The following is a 22,200-nucleotide window of genomic DNA, read 5'->3' on the forward strand; positions in this document are numbered from 1 at the left end:
TCAAAAGGCTCCACATCCTAACTGAAGCTGCAGTTAAAATTAGCACATCTGCCCCATGGTGTCATCCACACAGCTCCTGCTGCAGGAAATTAAAAAAAAAAAAAAAAAACGGTGGAAACTGGTGTTTAATTCCTTCAGCAGAAATTTCATCTTGAGAAGGGAGTAAGCAATTCCCAGGGCAGGATATGGAGCACATCACCTTAGCCTAGTCCACTCACACCTGTTTGGATAGTAGGTGGTGCTTTGTAAGGCACTATGAAATTTATAACTTTATTTATTTATTTTCAAAAGCATATTGTTCTGTTTGTTTCCATTCTGTACAGTTATTGCAGGATCAACAGACACCCACTTCTGCTGAAAGGAGTTTCTTTACCTCTTGTAGTTCCAGGAGAAAAAAGTGAGTCCTGTATTTACTTTGTATGAATTTTTGTGTGTGTGTGTTCATGTGCATATGCATGCATGTGTTAGTGCAAAATAAAATATACACAGTGTATCTTTTCTCATTAATGCCACTCTTTGCTCAATCCCCCTTCTTCTCCAAGCCTTCTCACACATTCCTAAATATCTCCTTTTCTTTTTCTTTGCATACCTGCCAGATTCTTCCTCTGCCCACAGAAAAAATTCTGGCATGTCTGTCACTCTGTTTATATAGTTGCCAGCACAACTGTTCTTCCTTGCTTCTTAGTTTTCTAACAATAATAATACCAGACTGGATTTGAAAGTACAGGGACACGTAAAAATAGTAACAAGCTTAAAAATTCCAAGGTATGAAATACCAAACACAAATACTTTTATTTCTTTTAATTTCTAAGCAAAAGGTCTTGCTTCTTTTCATTTGCTCTACTTTCATGACCCCTTCAGAATCTCAGCAGCCAGCAGCGCTCTGCTGCATTCACTGTACATTCATTCAGCAGCTCTGCATGACCTTGTCACACTGAGGCTGGCTGAGCTGCCACTTACAGCTCCCCCCATCCGTTTTGTGAAAGACACCGGAAAAAAAATACAGAGTGCAGAAGAGCTGATTTTTTTTTTCTTTTCTCCCATTTAGGGATGTCATGCATACTAAGTCACATAGTTCCTAAAATGAATACTTTTAAAGACAAGCTTGGGATTTATTTTCTTTAAGCCAGTTATTTAAATAGTTAGCTATCTGAAGTTAGTTACTCCAGGCTCCCTCTATGTAACCATAAAGGGAAATATGTGCCTCCAAAGGCCAGAGACCCTAGGACTAAGGTGTCTGCAGCTAGTCAGATAAATCCTCTATGGAATTATGTGTTTCTCACTGACTATAACCAGAGCCAAGTCTACGCATTAAAATTAAGGGAGGTGCATCTCCCACTTGACAGACCAGTGAAAAATGCAGTCCTGCTCTGCTGTGGATGTAGGGTTACCAAAAATAATATGACTGATCTTCTGGTGAGTGTGGCTGAAGTTCTTCATATATTAATTTCTTAAGCAGGGCAGTTATACATGCATTTGCAAGGTGCAAAAGTACAGATCTGGTCCAAGTAGAATTCTTACTAACTTACATCATGACAGGTTAAGTGGATGTTGAATTCATTTCCACAGTGGAGACCAGTTGTGTTTTTTCTTCCGTTTGCGTGACTGTGTTTACTCATTCCATTTGCCTTAAGGATTGCTCCCAAGGCTTTTAGGCTGCATGTTTGATCTACACGCTATGTTCATCAAACAGATGCCATAATTTGTAATATTTATTTTCAATAGAAAAATTTTAATGTTTTTTCCTCTATCAGCTTTAGAAAAAAAAAAAGAAAGATTTATCTCACGGTAACATGTCTGAGAAATTTACAGCGGGCAACTGGTGGTTCTTCAGGTAAACTAGCGAAAATAAACTCCTCCAGGGAAGTACATGTTTTAAAATTATTAAGATTTTTCTAAAACAAGTAATAGATTAATAGATTTTGTTGTTGTTGTTAAAAAAAGGAAATAATCCTAGCAGTGATTTGGATATTAAATATGACAGTGATCTACAAAGAAACTTAATAATTTTCTTGACTTTAAACACACAATTAGTCCCACTGTCTATTCACTTGCTAAATGTAATACTTATGCATTTGTTAAACACAGATATGCTGCCAGAAAGTGTCACTGTAATGAGATTGTTACAGCAATGGATCTATGAACCTTACAGCATAATTTCTCTGATTAGCATGATCATTATTAAGGGCACCTTATTTCAGAGGAGACAATTGGTTTGGTTTGGTTTGGTTTGGTTTGGTTTGGTTTGGTTTGGTTTGGTTTGGTTTGGTTTGGTTTGGTTTTTTACAGGCTGTCTTTAGCAAAAACCAGCTTTTACACAGAATGGGAGAGTGCCTTTTAGGATGTTGTTGATGATTTCAACAACTATATTTTTTTAGGGAAACACTGCACTCTGCAGGTGAAAACTCTCCCTCATTTTGAAACGCACTGGAAAGGCCTTGGGAAAGCACCACAGATTCTGTTGTTAACCAAGGCAGTGAGTTGTCTGCAGCATCCTTATGAATGAGAACAAGTCACCTTTCTTTCCTTCTCTACTTCTTACTTTCTAAAGAATACCCCCAAGTATACAGATATTCTGTAACATTTATTGCAGTAAAAAATATGTAACTACACAATAATCACAGGTTGGCTGTTCACGTAATTTGCAGGGCTCAATAGGAAAGTTCCATGTCAAATCTAAATGCCCTTTGCCATTTCCTGATGCTAACCCTATAAACTGAGTTTCCAGTTAGAAATAGGAGCAGTCAGTAAGGCTTGGCCCCAAGCCTGCACTCCTAAAGTGAGTCATTTGCGTCTTCACCCTTCCTCATCACTGCCTTGCAGCCATATAATCTCTCCCTGGTCTCTCTTTTCTGATTTTTGGCCATTAGATGGCAATCGTGACCATCATGTGTTCATGTCCTCTGATGGCCGACATACTTGTGTATCCACACTCCTAAGAAAAGCTTTTCTCATTCCTCCCTGCCATTCTCATTTCTAGCAGCAATAGTTATGCAGGGACTGGTTGTTACACCTGCAGGTGGGTAACCTGGGAGAAAGGTGCTCAGTGGTGTCCTGGCACAAGAAACAGCCACGGCAGCTGGAAACAGCAGCACTGCATGGTGAGGCTACCAGGAACTCTCCTCTCTCTGTTTTTTGTTCCAGTTGGCCTGAATTGCACCGAGTGACAGGTGTTGTTTTCTAAGCAAACAGTAGCTTTATGACTGTGAACTTAAAAAGTTTCAGGTAAATCTATTCATTCCAAGAACAGGGTTAAGGCAGATATATGATATAAAGTCTTTTGGAGAATCTCTGTGGTGACTCTTCCTTCCGTCAGGGATTTGAAGCTTGCCAGATGAATCACCCAGAGGCTTATAGTTGACTTTGTCCATATTATAGCTCCTGAAGATGTTGTGGCAGATGTACTCAAGCCCCCTCAGTGACCTGCAGTGACAGCAGAGGCTGGTCTGTGTTTGGCTGCAGCATTTTCTGCCCGTTCGCTGGTTGCAGAGCTGACACAAGGCCACAGAGGCTCGATCTGTGGGAGGTGCCACCAGCACTTCCACACGCAGTGTGCTCACACAGCTGGTCAGCCATGTAAGCCCATGCTCATACACATCCTGCTCAAAATCAGTAACTGTGCTGCAAAGCTACAGGTTTTGGGCATCTTCTGGATCCACTCTGGAGGCAGCTGTTGTTACCTGTCTCTGGCCACAAGCAGATTTTCAGTTTGGCTGCAGAGAAGGCATCCTCTGTCACCATCTGAAATTCCTCTTGTTGGCAGATCCTCCCTCTCCCTTCTCACCATGGAGAAGCTGGACCGTACTTTCTAAGCCCCCATTCAGCGTTTAATCCTCAGTTTTCCCTTCAAGTGGCCCAAGACTTCTAGCACATCCCTGCTCTGCCAAGCCAGCTCCCAGGCCCCAGTGTCCAGGTGCAGTGGGAAGGCAGGATAACCCCTGTTGCTGGATAACTGGAGTGGGGAACACATAACCCACCAGTCATGGCAATGCCCTTCAGTATAAAGCAGAGACTCTGCCTTTGAATTCTGGGGCCTTCCCTGTAGAAGGTATTTGCCAGTGTTAAAATCTACCAGAGATGAGCTTATAGCCCTTTCAGGAACACATCATTAGGGAGAGGACCACACGTGCATTTTTAGGGCATCATCCATGCCCTGGCAGAAACACCAGTGGCTTCAGAGGGTTAAGTCTGGGTACATATTCTCCTTAAGGGTCCCCAAAGCAGGCTGGATACCCTGTGCTCTGACTACAATAGGTTTTGGTCAGGTGTGTATGTTCCTTACGGTAACAAGCAGAAAAGCACTTCTATAACCCCATCATAAACATCTATTACCTCTTTTCTCAGGCTTCTTGTTGACAACAACTGTGCTGGTTAGCTCGGGATTTGTAACATATCAGATAGGAAATTTCCAGCCAGCATAAGTAACCCGCAGTTACATAGGCAGGAGCTCCATAATTTTAATATATGGTGATACTGAGCTGAGACACTTTCATAAACAACTTCTTCAGATAGTTCTGCAGTCCTTGCTAGCCACCCGCTGTCAAAATGTGGGAGCCTGCCAGGCTGGGCCAGTTCCCCAGCTCTGTAGTCCAGGTGCAGACTGTGTATGCAGGAGGCACAGCAAAGATTTTGTCTTCGTAGTCTGAAATGGCTCTAATACCCTCCAAATCCAAAATTCAGACACATTTCCCAGAAAATCCTTTCCTTTCTTTTTCCCCTCTGATTGACCACCTCACCTTAAACTCTTCTATCATCCAGAAGAGATCTTCCAAGAGGTTGTGGTACCTTCATGGTCTGGCAGGTTCATGCAAAGCTTATGAGTGTGCTTAGCCAAAATAGCTGCATGTGCTAATCAGAGTGTCTTTCTCTTGTGACTCCAACATGGCATGATGAACTGTCCCTAACACAGGGTTAACCATCTCCAAAAAGCATTTTGCTCTGTTATTTTGCCTGAATTGAGAAACACTGACAGCTTTCCACTGTCTCCTAGCTTTGTTGCAATACTGATATAGTTCCATCATGTGCCTTTTCTCCTCCTCATGAAAGAGGGTCAGAGCTGCACGGTGTAACCTGCTCATGAAAAGTGTGAGCTACGCAATTCAGGTGAGGTTGGGGCTGAGGATTAGAAAGGAACATGTGCCCAGGAGGTGTGATGGTATTTGGTGAAACAGGATGGTTGAACCTGGGAGGTGTGGAAGAGAAATGGCACTTTGTGGCTTAGCAGCAATGTCTCCTGGTGCAACAAGCAGAGCTGAAACTGCAAAGCCATTTCTGATTTTTGTGTTTTCAACATCTTGAAGGCTTAACCACCACCTTCTAATTTTGTTTCTTACTAATATTTCTAGCTGTACATTTCTGGCCCATACTGTGAGGAAATTAGTCAGCTTTTATGCTGTTTGTAAAGGGAATTTCCCTGACTGACTTTCTGATTTGTTTTGATGGGAGTTTGTCACATGAAAATGTAATAAAATAAATCTTAGTTTATCAGTTGCTAGTATAAATATATTTGAGGGATTTTTTTTTTTTTTTTTTAATGTACTGATGTATTTTACACACTTTTGCTTTTGCCACTGATGATAAAGGATTTATGGTGAAATCTGCAAACCTGACAGTGGAGTATTTCTGGGTTTTCATGGCCTTAATATGAAATCCTCTTCTTCTCCTGAGTGGTTGAGGGAGTGATGTGGAATTCACCAAGCAGATAGTTAGTCAAAACAGCCTCTCAAAGAGGGCGAAGCTCTGTTTCTGAGGCAAGTAAAATTTGAGGAAGGCAAGTCAGATATAGTGATATTTGCTAAATTGTTATTTTACTTACTTTTCTCTGATATGAAGATGATTTTTTAAAGTTTGGACCAAGAATAATGTCCTTGTAAATCTCATTGTCTTTAAAAGCATGACAACACAATAAATACAAAATAGGAACAGGGAAATAGAAATCATGAACATCATTTTGTACATAAAACCCCCTTCTGCATTGTTTCAAAATCATAATTTTTCCCAAGTTCCTGTTCATAAAAAGAGTGTCAAAAAGCAAAATCAAAAGTCTGTTTGGCTTTTTAACAGAAAGGCTTATAAGAAAACTGCATGTTATGACACTTTACCAGTAGATGGTACTGAAGAATATACAGTAGAGTTCTGGGTTTTTTTAGGGCTAACATGACAGTACTGGTGTGTCCAGAAAATGGCTTTCTCTGCACAGATCTTTCCATTACCTGCTTCATTACCAGGTAGCTACCAGTGATGCCTATAGAAATAGATCTTACATTTTTTAGCGTCACAGGCCAACATTAAGTAGTATGCGTTACTGAACTGCCCTGAACCATAATTAAAAATAGGAAATGAAAAGAATCAATCACAAAAAGAACTTTCTGGCAGTCACAGGAGCATGGATTTTGTGACAGATGCTTGTGGAAATGTCTCATTTCAGAAATCTGCCAGAGGGACAACATCTCTGCTGAAAAGGGAACTACTTTGAGTTAAAAATATTGCTGATGAGTAGATTGCTGTAACTACTGGCATCACAGAGCAAATCCTGTTCAAGGATCCCAAATCCAATGGTCCATTCTGGCCAATAGTTAAACAAAGATACACAATCACATCAGTTTTAACTCATTTGGCTGTAAACTTCAGCAGTGAATGAAAATGAAAATGGGATCTCTTTGCAGGTTGTAAATGTACCAATATCTGCTAGCAAATTTTCTCTTTCTACCAGCTACCAGTAGTGACATGTAACAGCGAACATTAGTCAGAAAGTTTCTGTTTTCTCAAACTTTCATTAGGCATCACCAGAATTAAAGATAGGAAGAGTATGTAAATAACAATACTTGGTCTATTTTTATGATCTCTTTAATAGCAAAGAAATGAAAATAAAATCTGAAACTACTTGTGGAAACTCCCTGAATCTGGAAGAGTTACTTTCTTCATTGAAACAGCTTTTTGTTGAATTTAAATGGATGGTGAAAATAGATAGTGAAAATGCTGTAGTTTTGACAAATCCTTTTAATAAGAATTTTTAGAAAAAAAGCCTTGATGTTGTAGATGTGACACATCTGAAATTTTCAAAACTGAATTATTTCACATTCTGGCATCAAACTGAAATTATATTTTAAAATCATTCATCAATTTTGTTGATGAAAGGCTGGATTTAAAATTAAGCAGTTAAATGAGAATTTATTTCATTACAATGTGTAAAGGCTTTAGTTTTTTGAAATTTCTCAGTTTATAAAAACTTTCAAGATTTGACTAATTTTCTGTGTTTCTTTGAGAATAATTTCTTAATGTTTCAGATTTTTTTGCGAAGTAGAAGCCTGTTTCTGCACTGCTCAAACTATGAGAAGCAAAATAGCAGGAGAACCACTTTATTAACTCTTTTATCAAATTCATCAAGTGTTGAATAAATTTAAGTCCTAATGGCATGGCTTTACTTCCATGTAGCTGAGTAAAGTGTGAATTTAGTGCCTTGTTTTATCACTCATAAATCACTTGCAAAATTATCATTATCTCTTTTCTAACCTTAATTTAATTTTGTCTGTGCGATCTGGTTCAGATTTTCCAGGGAACCTTTGGAAAGTAGGAAACTTTGAAAATCTCTTTCCTTATGAATAGTTTGGGAATGAACCACAGATGATGAAGGTGGAAGGACAACACCTTATATAATGTACAGGTGTGAAGTAGGCAGCGAGGTAGCAACAGGACTATTGACATTCACTGGTTCTAAGACCAAAGGTAGATGCCCAGATCCTTGTAGTCAATGGAGGTGGTCATGCTCCCAAACATTAAGATCTGGCCCTTCAGAAAAAGCTTGTCTTTCTCTGACCATAGGGGACCCAACATAGCCAACATAAGCATTTAGAATGCCACATGAGAACATTTTCTCCTTGTGAAAAGGAGGTTAATGGGCTAATTATTCTATTTAGCACAAAACTAAAGGCCACCTGGAAGGGTAATAGTTTAGCAGCAACCTAACTTATATGTATTATTTACCTCAAACAGTCTCCAAAAGCAAATACCTACAACTGTCTCAGCTAATCTACTTGAGGCATTGTAGTTGCTGGCAAATTTTCCACTATGACCAAAGAAAACAAGCAAAAAGAAGTTTATTTTACATGGAAATTATTTTTTCTTTTCTTAAACTCAGTTTTGAAATCCATAAGGTTATAATCAAGAAAGAAAAATAAATATTATTTTTAGGAATATTAATATCTTCTTTGGGGAAGACAGAAGTGTCCTCCTTATGAGTGAAATGATGTGTTCCTCTAACACAATTAATATTTTAAGGAGCAAATCCATGTCTGTCGATGAACACCTAACTGCGTCTTTGTGTCCTTCCTCCGTGTTTCTTGTCTATTATTAAGTAGCTCCCGTTCAGTCACTCAAAATAAATGATACTTTGCTGATGATATGAACCATGAAAAGTCTGGACTTCAACCACTGCTTTTGTGCCTTCAGGGAATTAAATAAGAGAAAATATTAATCCAGTTTCCATTAGACAGGAAAATGTACTAAAAGACAAGCAGGTGGTTGAGTACTTTGGTGGACAGGGACCTATTTGGACTGTAAATTAATATTTCAAAATGAATAATGAAAGAGGAAGAATAAAATAATCGAATGATATACAAAGACAAAAAGCATTTAGGAATGCCACTGGAAAGTGAGACCATAACTGTTTAAGCTGTGTAAATCCATAATATTTATTTTTAGCTGAAGAGTGTTGAGAAAACTTTTCCCCAAATCACCAGTTATTATAACATTTATGGTGACAATCTTCCATTTATATAATATGATCATGCTTCTCAGAAAATCAAGCCAGAGCTTTCTAGTTTCTGACTCTTCCAAACTTCTGCAGTCTTTTCAATGCAAATACTCCTTTTCAATGAAATTAGTTACCTTCGCAATTCAGGCAGATTCTCCATGCTGATAAAGCAGCTTCTAGGGCAAAGGTTGATTTTTCTGCCCCATCACTCAATGAAGTCTGTATAAAATCTTCTGTACTAGCTGCTATTTTCTATGGGAGAAAACAGGCTGTCAGCCTTGCCCACCTCCCAGGCCTTTTCCTCCAGGCCAAAGCTCTGTCTCTTTGGTGTCCTGTGCAATGTGTGTGTGTTGTAAGGAGTGTTTTGTGTGGATAAGTACTGTGGACTGTCAAGGAATTTCTGACAGGGAATATTACAAAGTTTGTTGTGGGATATGTCGAGATACACCAGACTACAAAGCTTTTTAATTTTATCTAAATAACTCTTACCTCCATCTTTTCATAAATAGCTAAGATTATTTCCATTAAACACTAGCTTTTCAATAGAGTTATTGACTAAAATAGTCTCTGTGAGTGTAAGATGCCAAGTGACTTGATGATTGGAAGGAACCACTGAGATCATCTAGTCCAGTCTCCATTGCTCAGAACAGGATCAGCTAAGGCAGGTGGCTCAGGATTGTGTTCAGCTGGGTTTTGAATGTGTCTAAGAATGGAGACTCAACAACCTTTCTGGGAAACCTGTTTCATGCTCATTTTGTTCTTCTGAAGACAAGGGTTGTGGTCCTGCCTTTTGCTTTGTTCCCCCCACTTAGGATCCTGATCTTCACCATCTCATGAGTACTGCAGTCAAGGTTGCTCCTGACCTTCACATCCTTGACCAGTCCTTCCTTTTTCGTAAGTACAAAGTCCAGAAGAGTGCCTCTCCTTGTCAGCTCCTCAATCACCTCTGTCAGTCAATGCATTCCAGAAACAACCTGAACTGCTTATGCACCATTGTGTTTTGCCTTCAACAAATATCAGAATGGTTGGCATCCCTGATGAGGACCAGGATGTGCAAACCTGACACACCTTCCAGTTGTCTGAAGAAGTCCTCATCTATTTCTGCTTCCTAGTAAAGTGGTCTGTAGCAGACACCCACAGCACTGTCACTCATGTTGATCTGCCTGCTAACCCTGACCCTCTCAGCTGGCTCATCATGTTTTCTCACATACAGGATAACTTCACCACCTCATCATCCTGGGCTGTCCTTCCCCAATACCCTGTATGCAAGCTCACAACATTCCAGTTGTATGAGCTGTCCCTCCACATCTCTACAATCCTGATGAGGCTGTAACCCTGCAACTACACACAGACCTTTAACTCCTTCTTTTCTTCCTATGCTGTGGGCATTAGTCTGTAGACCTTCAGGGAGACATCCACATGCGATTTCCAAAAAAAAATGTGAGAGTTTCCACCATTATTCTGTCCTCTTGGCACTTCCTTATTGATGTACAAACACTTGAGGTACACCTCCTTAAATCCTGTTTTGTTGCTTTCAAGGTCTTAAAAAAGAGATAGATAAAACTCAGCTTAAGTATTATCCCTGCCAGAGTAAAGTACTGCTTATTTTCACCAAGATCCAATGCTTCTAAAGGAGATGGTTCATGAAAAGCATAATGAGAAACTAAGTCTAGTTTATGACTAGAGAAATCTAAATAATTCAAATTAAGTTGGAAGATAATATTGGTACCATTCAGAACTTGGCTAATGGTATTAAAAGGCAAATTCAAACACAATATCCTCCAAACACCTTCAATTTTCTGTTTGTCAATGAAGGAAAGCACTGTTTGAACTTGAAAGATTTATCAAAAATATTGCACTGAATTTTCTGCAATATATCATTGCTTGGCTTATCTTCTGGCAAGGGCATATTATTTACTCCAGGTCTGTATCTGGTTTTGACTGATTTCCTCCTAATAGTACTGTTGTTGCCACCCAGTGATAAAGGTGATAATGCTACTGCCAGGCAAAGAAATTGTACTTAGCTTAGTGAAAGATCCAGATCAACTCACTTGATAAATAGACCTCCAAAACTGAAGGTAGGAAGATTTTTAAGATTTCTGAAGGGCTTTAACTGTTCATTATAAAGTCCTTGAACATCAAACCTCTTAAATACAGTTACTGCGGGGATGCAGGTTGCAGGAGTTGTTAGACATGTTTATGTACCTGGGATTGCACTTCTGTGATTCAAAGATGAGTCAAGAAGCTATAAATGGTGCAGAGTAAAAACTCACCCCAGGCCTTATCTTTTGTTGAGCAGCTGAATTCAACAGGAGCAGGTTTTAGCCATAAAGCCAGCTGGGAGGTGTAGTTGGAGGGAGGCTGCAATGCCACCTGTGTCCTGGGTACCAATGAGTGGAGGGCAGGGTTTGGGAGGGTGGGGACCAAGACGGCAAGGCCCGGGAAGCGTGTTGGACAGCTCACACCCCCTGTGGGTGCCTCCCTGGACCCTGCACCGTTGAGGTGGTCAGTCCTGGCCCCAGCCACAGATCACCTGGGGAGATGGTAATTTGCTTCAGCCTCCAAGAAGGCTCTTCACACACAACTATGGTCATGAGATGTGGAAGAGGCAATGGTCTGTGTGGAATGGCTTGGGATTCTAGGGGGGTTTAGAGGGTGGTGTTTGGTTTGTGGGGCTTTGTGTTTGTTTTTTCTTTGTTTGGGTCTGTTTTGTTTTTCTCTTCTCTCTCTTCTCTTCTCTTCTCTTCTCTTCTCTTCTCTTCTCTTCTCTTCTCTTCTCTTCTCTTCTCTTCTCTTCTCTTCTCTCCTCTCCTCTCCTCTCCTCTCCTCTCCTCTCCTCTCCTCTCCTCTCCTCTCCTCTCCTCTCCTCTCCTCTCCTCTCCTCTCCTCTCCTCTCCTCTCCTCTCCTCTCCTCTCCTCTCCTCTCCTCTCCTCTCCTCTCCTCTCCTCTCCTCTCCTCTCCTCTCCTCTCCTCTCCTCTCCTCTCCTCTCCTCTCCTCTCCCCTCCTCTCCCCTCCCCTCCCCTCCCCTCCTCTCCTCTCCTCTCCTCTCCTCTCTTCTCCTCCCCTCCCCTCCCCTCCCCTCCCCTCCCCTCCCCTCCCCTCCCCTCCCCTCCCCTCCCCTCCCCTCCCCTCCCCTCCCCTCCCCTCCCCTCCCCTCCCCTCCCCTCTCCCCTTTTCTCTTTTTGGATCATTGTAAAACAGACTCTCCTCCAAATAGTTCTGCTACCATGCAAGTGATGAAAGAAATGTTGCTGACAGAAAATGAGCAATTATTTCTCAAATTCAGAGTAGTTAAAGAAAAAGGAAACCCAGCTGGCATTTTACATAAACACTTTCATCAGCCAGCAATTCCCTAGGATTTAAGTTAGCAAAAGATTCATCTTCACTTTCCACCATTTTCTTGCATAAATCATGAGGCATTTCAATTACCTTTGGATAAGTGGCTCCTGTCTAGATTTATTTTCATCAGCTTATGCAGAACCTGAAAAGAGTGTTCTAAAACTTTCTTCTTTTGATTGTCTCGGAGTTTCTGTTCAGTTACAATTCCATGCTCTCCTTTCAGGTGGTGCATATGACAGCCAAGAATGACAGAGGAATTGTTCGTAGAATCATAGAATGTCCTGAGTTGGAAGGGACCCACAAGGATCATCAAATCCAACTCCTGTCCCTGCATATGACAACCCCACAGTTCACACCATGTGTCTGAGGGCATTGTCCAGTCTCTTCTTGAACACTGTCAGGCTTGGGGCCATGACACCTCCCTGGGGAGCCTGTTCCAGTGCTCCACCACCCTCTGGGGGAAGAATCTTTTCCTAATGTCCAACCTAAACTTCCTCTGGCACATCTTCCTGCCATTCCCTCAGGTTCTGTCATTGGTTGCTAAAGAGAAGAGTTCAGCGCCTGCCCCTCCTCTTCCCCTTGTGTGGAAGATGTAGCTGCCATGAGGTCTCCCCTCAGTCTCCTTTTCTCTCAGCTAAACACAACAAGTTACTTTAGCTGCTCCTCATACAGCTTCCTCTCCGAACTGTTCACCAGCTTTGTAGCCCTCTCCTGGATACTCTCCAATAGCTTAATACTTTATTTATCCTGTGGTGCCCAGAACTGCACACAGTGCTCCAAGTGATCCACACCAGTGCAGAGCAGAGTGCAACAGTCACCTCCCTCACCTGGCTGGCAATGCTGTACTTGGTGCACTCAGGACACGGTTGCCCCTCTTGGCTGCCAGGGCACACTGTTGGCTCATGTTACTTGCTGTTGACCAGAACCCTCAGATCCCTTTCTGCAAAGCTCCTTTCCAGCATCTCGTCCCCCAGTCTGTATGTACAGCCAGGGTTGCCGTGTCCCAGGTGCAAAATCTGGCACTTGCCCTTGTTAAACTTCATGTGGTTGGTGATTGCCCAGTTCTCCAATTTGTCCAGATCCCTCTGCAGGGTCTCTCTGCCCTGAGAGTGTTGATAGTTCCTCTCAATTATGTGTCATCAGCAAACTTACTAAGCAATCCCTCAGGTCCTGAATCTAAGTCATTTATAAAGACATTGAAGAGTGCTGGCCCCAAGAGGTTCTGCCATGGAACCTGGCTAGTGACTGGTTGCCAGCACTACGTAACCCCATTTACTTGAACTCTATGAGCCTGGTCCATCAGCCAGTTGCGCACCCCACTGTTCATTACAATGTTGAGTGGGGACATTTGGAATACTTCATGACAGACTTATGACTGAGGCATCCAAGTTTCCTTCAAAAAAGAGAATTTGCTTTTGCTGTTAGCAGGTACTTAGCATTAGCTTTTAAAAAGTCATATCAGAAATACTTGTAGTCATGGACTGAGATTTTTCTAAGACATTTGTATGCTATCCCATTCAAGCAATTTAAAACAGAGAGGCTAGCAATTGAATTTGAATTCATGAGAGGTCTTTGTAGCACAAGGATGGCAGAGCTCATCTGGGTTTTGGTTGCTACTGTGGAGAAATTAGATGCCTCTCTAAATAAATAACAGCACAGACAATAGAGACTACTAAAGAGAAATAGGATTTCTTGCTAATGGAAGATGAAAATGCTAGAAATCTTTCATGTCTCTGAAAGAGTCTCTGACCAGACTGCTTTTATATGTTTGCATATGGGAATGTGTTTGTATTGCTGCTATAATGTTCCAAAAGCAGTTGACAGTAAAAAGGCTCTAATTGAATGTGCCAGATTAAGTCTGTAGCATCAGCATTCAGGCATTTTTATTCCCCTGATTGGCTTATTTCCTTTTTTTTTTATGGACGGAAAGTTAAATATCATGGAAAGAAAGATGCACATGTCTCAAAACAACAGTATTTTGAAGCACAGTCATACTTATGAGAAAAGAAAAAGCAAAAATAATAGGAAATATTTAAGAGTATTATTATGCAAAATAATGCATCCAGGGGTTAGAAAAAAGCTGTTAAATGTTGCAGACAAGACTGAGATAGAGAAACATGTGAAGAAGAAGAAAAAAGGGGAAGAATGTGAGATGAAAGGGATAAAAGGACTATAATCAAATAGTCATTAAAATTGTGATTAAGCAGTGATATGATAGCTGTCCCACTGGTCTGACCACAGAGAAGATTCTGCTCTACAACTAGAGTACAATAACATTATCAAAAACAATCAAACATACAAAATGTTTCAAAAAAATGTTTGAATTTTAGAATAGTGTGAAACAAAAATGAAAAATATCTTTAAAGTGAGATTACTATGCTTCAATGGCAGCACTCAATATTTAATTAAAACACAGTGTGGTCTAAACAATTATAATTTTTAGAAATATTGGAAAGTTCTTATGGTTTTCACCATGACAGGGTTGCTTGGGAGACTTCATAAAGTAATCATAGCGTACATTTTTATAAATTATTTTTTCCAGAAGTGCAATGATTTTCCAATCAGGAGCTGTGAGATTGATTCGAATGACACAGACACAAAGCTATGTGTGAAGAGATATCAGTGTTTAGGAAGAGCAGACTCAGCCTCTGTGTTTTCAGATTCTTGGCAGCATTGAATGTGCTTTAAAAAATGAAAATACTCATCCTCTTTATCTCTCTGCCATAAAAGATGTCATTCTAGTAAAAGTTATCAAAAGATATATGGATCATAATAGCAAAACTTGAAGCTGTCATCTACTGATCAACTGGCCCAGAGGGACCAGAGTGTAGACAGGAGTGACCTGTGGTTCTCTAGTGTTTGTCCTGGAAGTAACAATGGAGTCATTTTTATACTTACCTGGATAGGAATATTTGTTCTAATGACAAATATGGCCAAATGGCAGCACAATGAGCTGTTACATCAGGAAAGATCGTGAAGCTGGTGACCCACTCAGGAGGTAAAGCACAAAGGAGAAGAAATGATCTGAGCATTGGGCCCACATTGCTCCATGCCACCCTGCTTAATACCTCAAGTATTTTTGTACAGACATAGAAGGCCCAAGGAACTCCAGCCCCAAGCTTTCCTTATGTACATGTACATTTATGTCTGTTGCTCTCATAGGTCTTAAAAATAGAGTACACGATAGGCACATCTAGAAACTTCACTGATTATTTAAAATATTATTCTCCAGGGTAATGCTGACAATTTTGCAGTGAAGAGCTAGCAAGTAAGATTATCATGACTTTGAAATGTCTATACTAAATATTATAAATAAAAATATAAATAAATTTTATTTATTTTATGTACAGAGCCTGTAGCTTTATATATAATTACAGCTGCATAATTTATTTCCAGAAGCCTCAGAGACCATTAACAGCTTCTTTTTTTACCTTCCCTTGGGCAAATTATTTAGAGAAAGAAAGTGCCCAGATGCTTAAATGGCTGAAACTTGTTCCAGTCTGAATTTTGGTGGCATTTGGGAAACCATATTACTTTTGATTATATTTGTTATGAAGTTATTTTCATACTCTTTACTCCAAAGATGACTGCATCATTAGTGAGCATGCTTATAAAAGCCTCATAAAAAAGAGAGAGACATGTAAGTCATGAGAACATGAGAAGCAGAAAAGCTTTTGGAGCACAAGCACCTGACTGTTCTCACTTCACCATGATTTCAGTACTAATTTGAATAAAACCTCTCAGTATATCTTCCATTCTGCTAGACACAACTGTAAACTTAAGGACAAATTCACAAATTTGGAACAGATGCCAGGGAGGGAAAGAAGACCAAGAATGAAGGATGAAAAAAAAAGAAATTCTAAAGTGATTACCTGCAATTCACTAACCAGGCATAATCCCACTCTCTAATCAGAAAAGACACAAACCCCCCATTTTTTCATTGTTTTCGACAGTGACATGATGTCAGGGATCAATCCTGGCCCTACTGTGTTCAGTTCGACAGACATAAACACACCAGTGTCTGCCCAGACTAGGGGTTAGATGTATTAATCTCAGGAGGTGGGCAGGATTGCAAGCATGCCTCTCTCCCAAGGTACATCTCCTACTGCTTGGCATAAGTGTGCCTCCACTCAATGTGCTGCCTGTTCTGAACTGCAACTTAAGGTGCCTTTCTCTGTGCCATGCCCTGTAGGAGAAACCTGTCTGAAGACTGTGAATTCAGCTCCCATAGTTGGCTGTTGCCTTAAAGATAATTGTCTTTTGGGCCTTTTTTGTCTAGGTCCCTTTGAGGATTCCCCTCAGCTGGGCTGGAAGTGATTAACTTTGTTGCGACAGGTTATCTGATCTGCCAACTTCCATGATAGTTTCACGCAGGGAAGAGAGCCGGATAAAGCCATAGCTCACATGACTAAATACCAAGTCCCACAGGGGGAGCCAACCTCAGAAAATGATCCTAATCATTGCATGCAAAGAATGTGAGAAGGACAGGATCACCTGAAATGATCAATAGCAATATCTTGTAAATAATTTTAATAGCTTGAATATTGACTGGGCACCATTCTGGGAGATCCCAATGGATCTCCCCTTGGCAAGATGGGGCTCCCTGTGTCTTTCATCTCATTCTCTCAAAGTACTTTACAGATGCAAAATGATTTGCAAAGCAATTCCTCTTATCTGCATCACACAGATGATTAATGCAAAGTGTAAACAGGCTTAGAGAGTACTCCTGGGTCACCCAGAATGAGCAAACAAATATCCTTACACTCAAGGAGTAAACACTGTTAAAAGCAGAAATTTCTTTAAACATTATGGTGATGCCTTTCCCCATATCTCTCTGAAGCAGCAGCTGGCTGAATTGTCCCAAACATGGGGAGAAGCATTGCCTTTCTACTATCTGGACATGTTGCATCTGGCTCCCAGGACCTTCCCTCTGGGCACAGCAGAACTGGACTCTCTCCTTTCCTCCAGACCAGATCAAAGATTGGTGAAGCTCAGTCACTGCTGCCTCTTTTGTGTCCATGTGATGTGTGTGCTGTAGTGAGTGTTTTGTGCTGCCATGAATATATAGCCAGGAACTTCGCTCAACAGGAGTGGTAGGTGTAGTGAGCATCCCAGTAAAAGAAATGTTTTGTCACTGTTGTCACAATTATGTTAGTAACAGTAAACAGGAAAATTGTGTGAATGTCTGCAGGCCAGTGTAGGTAGTGTCTTTTTGGTCCCAGGAGACGCTGGTTCTTTTTGAATCCCAGGAAGAAAGGCCCAAGCACTTTCAGGAAAGTTAACCATGTTATTAATATCGCACAAAAAGTGATAACAACTTGCAGTGATAGAGCATCAGACAGACCTCTGGCCATGGCATGACACACTGCCCAGAATCTCAATCCATGGTGAGGTCCACCAGCTTGCTGTCTGAGTTTTTATAGGATTTTCTTAGATGCAAAACAGCTCTAGTGATAATTTTTACTGTGGTACAAAAATATGTTCATATGAAAGCATGCTGCTTAGCTTCAAGATAAAAATCAAGGACATGCTAGTGGCATCATTGCTGGTGAGAAGTGCATGCTGTCTACAGGCTCTTTGATTACAAATAGCCAGCTGCACTTGTCCTACAACATCACGGAGGCACCCCGAGGTTAGTTTAAGGGACAACAGGGTCCAAAACAACTTTTTATTGAACTGGTGAGAAACAGGGTTTTAGCACTCCAAAAGTGACTTAAATATAGGTTTGTATATCAGTTGAGGAAAATTATTAAGGGGCAGCAACTAAGACAACAGGCGGTCCACAGAGTACATGCACGTGGCTTCACCAAAACAATGCTGGAACCGTCTCTGAGTCCGGGAGGAGTACCTGAACATGGTGTGGGATTATTTTTAAAGATTAGTGAGTATGGAAAGTTAGTACACTCATGATTCTGCGAGGGTAAATTTATTATACACTCACAATCCTGCGAGGGTTAATTTACTTACACGTGCAAATGTGCACGGAATATTACACGTGCTTATGTGGAAGCACGGGAGGAAAATACACTCGCGATTGTGCGAGGAAATAATTTATACACATGCTCGTATTGAGCACGGAAAGTTACACGTGCAAATGTGCACAGAAAGTATACGTACTTGTATTAAGCACAGAAAGTACGCGTGCAAATGTGCACGGAAAGTTACTCGTGCTTGTATTAAGCACGGAAAGTTACACATGCTTATGTGGAAGCACGGGAGAAAAATACACCCACTATTGTGCAAGGATTAATTTTACGCGTGCTCATATTGAGCACGGAAAGTTACATGTGCATATGTGCACGGAAAGGATAAATACACTCGCAATCCTGCGAGGAGAAGTTTTACTCACACACGTGGCGGCCAGGCAAGCGGAGTCTCCATCCCCGGGAGAGGGGCTCTCGGCGGCAGCATCTTGCTCGTGCTCCGAGAGACCCGCGACAATGGGCAAAGTCTCGACGAGAATCCCATTTTTATACTGGCTGATCAGACCTGACTGTAGGCATTCCAGAAGCTTCTCTGCACCCCCACACTGGCTGTGGGGTGCCCCTGAAGCCTCCAAACATCCCCCACACTGGCCGCAGGCACCCAGCGACTCACTGGTACCTCGGCACTCCCTTCTCTTAATGGCCCTGGCCAGGGTGCTCTGGGGCCAAACAAAAGAAGTTGTTAGCCTCAAACAGCAGAGAGAGAGGGAGATGTGCCTACTCCTTCCATACTGAAGGAGGGGGAGAGAGGGGAGTTTGCATCCTGCCAAATACAGCAAGGGATGTGAGCAGCATGGCACAGTCCTCGAGGCCAAGCCATACTTCTGGTAAGACATGGCGCGGCACAAGCCTGTGCTGCTCAGCTCAGCATGGATCACAATCTCCTCTATGTGCAATGATCTGCCAGGTAGGACTTCCACGAGGTTATTGTTTTTATGGTTGTGTGGAGCTGCACAGTGATGTGTTGTTGCTGCCTGTGCTATAAAGGTGTTAGCAGGCTGTATCCATTTGACAGAGTGATGATTTTGTCAGTTTGCCTCTTCACGATGTACCTTTTCAAGCCTTGCAGGTTGACAGGCTCTCTTAGCATGATCAACGTACTGAGGACAGCCTTTTTCAACAGCCATGCCATAAAAATCTCTGAAATCCTGTTAAGCCTTAGCAGCAGAGCGAGCCAGGTGTCTCTAGGTGAAGCATCAGCAGTCATGATAAGGCCAAAACTCAGCTCACGTAGCGTCACCTGAGTAAATGCACTGAAGGGTGTTAAGTCAAAGCCTTTCACTTAGTTGCTTTTCACAAGCAGCATAGTAAGTACGTTTCAGTTGAGATTGTCACTTGGTTAATGTGGGATATACCAAAATGTGTTATGTTATTGAGATGCTCTAAAAAATATTTGTCTTTCCCTTATCTGTTGCCCTGTAGAATTCTGAAGTGGTTTCCTTTGAATGCTGATTCCTCCAGAGGATTGCTGCTTGGATGGTTGTATCCACATGCAGAAAATGTGTTCCAACACAAGCTAAAACCCAGTAAGAGAGAGAGATTTTCTGTAAATTTCTGCTGAGATGTGAGTCCTGCCTGTTGGGGCTCAAGTCCAATACTTCTAGATTTCTAATTTCTTGTTATAAAAAATTCCAAGTAAAATCCAATATATTGTTTGATAGACAGATTTAAATATTTGAAATCACATAGTTTGAATTCAGTGTCATTCAAAACCTGACTAATGCAATTTGTAGATAAATTAAATCAGGTAATTTCCCCAAAGCTTATCAACTGCTCTGAGTTTAAACCGATCTGAGTTCATGAATGTGAGGCTTTTGAAGGCCAGATCCAGTGCTTTGCAAGGTCAGGTATGCAATTGTCTGAGAGCAGATAAAATAAATAGTCAATGTTTTTGTCCTAGCAAGTGTGTGGAAGGCTCAACTAGTCACCTTTTCACAAAGTTAAATGGATTTTTTCCCCCACAAATTCTAATAGACTAGTCTTATCTTGTCTTAAAGGTGACATCTTGCAAATTAATTTCTGTGAGATTATTAACACTCTGAAAGATAATTAAGTTTTGGGTTTTGGGTTTTTTTTGTTTGTTTGTTTTTTGTTTTTTTTTCATACAGTTGATCCCAGAATAAAAATGCCTCTTTTTTGGGGAAACAGAGTTTTTGAGTGATGTTCAGATAGGTCTTCAAAGACATAACATGGAAGATTTAATCATTTTGAAGATACTAGAGAAGAAAATGACTATGTAAGGTTTAGATATTGTCAGTATAATTTTTTCTCAAAATTTAAAGATAACTTCATCCAGAAAGGTCAAACTCTGCAAGAATATTTCAAAAGCTGTTTCATTCCTTAAATAATTAAATATAAGGTGTAAAACAGTTCACTGGGGCATGCTATGAAGCCAGATGGCAGGTACAACAGTTACAGAATGGTTGGTTTGAATTCAAGCATTTAATTTTTAAAGGTTTTGCAAAGCCATCAGGTGTTTGGATGGAGGTGTTACCCATGCAGGACTCGTATACAAAATCAGCATTATAGCACCTCAGATAATGCCTGCTTAGATCAAGAACTTTCATATTAAACAGTATATTTCAACCTCATCAATGAATGCTCTTTATTTAGTTAAGCAAAGCTAAAGTTCTGTTCCTGAGGAGAGCAGATGGAAGAATGCTCTGGCAAAGCTGCTGAAGAAGAGAGAATGGTTGAATCAGTGAGACCTACAAAAGCTCCATCTCCTGAATCAAAAATGTTTTCTATGGGGATTGCTGTACTAGCAGTTCCCTCTCATACAGAGCTCCTGTAAATAGAATTACCAGAGCAAACTCCTGGTGGAATGAACAGCACTGCTATCATTTAGTCCTAGTGCAGCAACGGGAGATGAAAAACCCTTGGGTGCTTGTTGCAGGTTGCTACTGAGATGTAATTTCTCTAATTCTGTTAAGTTAAAAAAAAAAAAAGGGAGGGGGGGGTGGGGCGTGAATAGGATAGGAATGACCTAATACATTATGGTTAAGGTTCTTCTTTAAGATTTGTGAACTTCTGAAAGATGTAATCAGAAAGTGCTTTGATATGAATATAGGAAAGTATCCAAGTGACAGCATTGTTGCTTATTTCCATTTATTGTTAAAGCCTTCAAGCTTCAGTGATGGACTGCAAAGAAACTGATGATTTCTACTTCTGCAGTGTGTGGTAGTCTTCTGGGGTAACAGAACATTTCTGGTCCATGAGGATCATGAAGAGCAAGCGAAACAGTATTGGATGCAGTAGTTTTATTTCAAGGCAAAAAACAGTCTGCATACGTTTTCTCAAGAGAGGACAGCTGAGTGAATGGCCCATTAATAACAGCAGTAATATGATAATTCTGTCCTATAGTTCTAACAATCATATTCTAGACCATTTTTAATTACACAAAGCATGCATTTATAAAAAGGTCACAAGAGAAACTGTTAGCTACTTTGTAAATATCATGGATTCTAGTTTATGAGTTTAATAAATTTTTGCCTCCCAAGGTTAAAAAAATTGCATTGAAGGAATTCATAGTATCTTGGGCTGTTTTCATGGAGAGTGTTTAACACTGCTTGTACTGACTGATCGGTCACATCAACACATAGTCTGGAACAACAGGACTACTTCAAAGAGCAAAACAGTTGGTGGTGAAGACCCACTGTCCACAACATATGGATTTTAGGGAGATTTATTTCAGAAAGATGATGTAGTCTAATCCTTAGACTGAAGGCCTGTTAGTTGTGCTTCTGCAGAATGTATTCCAGTTTTGTTTGGAAATCAGGTAATGTGTTTGAAGACTGTTCCACATGGTGAACTGAAGCACAGCAAGGACAAAAAAGTGGAGGAGTTGCTTCCAATTGCATTCACTCCATGTCTAAACAACTATGTTGCTGTCAATACAGCCTGTGACAAGAAATGGGTGTATTTGTGTCTTCCTGCCCTAAAATGTTCGGCTACATGTAGCATGTCTAATCTGAGAAATGACATCAATCTGCTGAACATGAATTGCTGAAGCAGAGAAGTAATGCATGTATCTTCTCCAGCAGATTATCTTCAGTCTCACTGTGTTCCTTTTGTTTTCAAGGACATGGTATAGCGATTAGCTGCACTGGACACTAACCAGAAA

Source organism: Patagioenas fasciata, chromosome 1 (genome assembly GCF_037038585.1).
Source record: "Patagioenas fasciata isolate bPatFas1 chromosome 1, bPatFas1.hap1, whole genome shotgun sequence".
Classification (NCBI taxonomy): Eukaryota; Metazoa; Chordata; class Aves; order Columbiformes; family Columbidae; genus Patagioenas; species Patagioenas fasciata.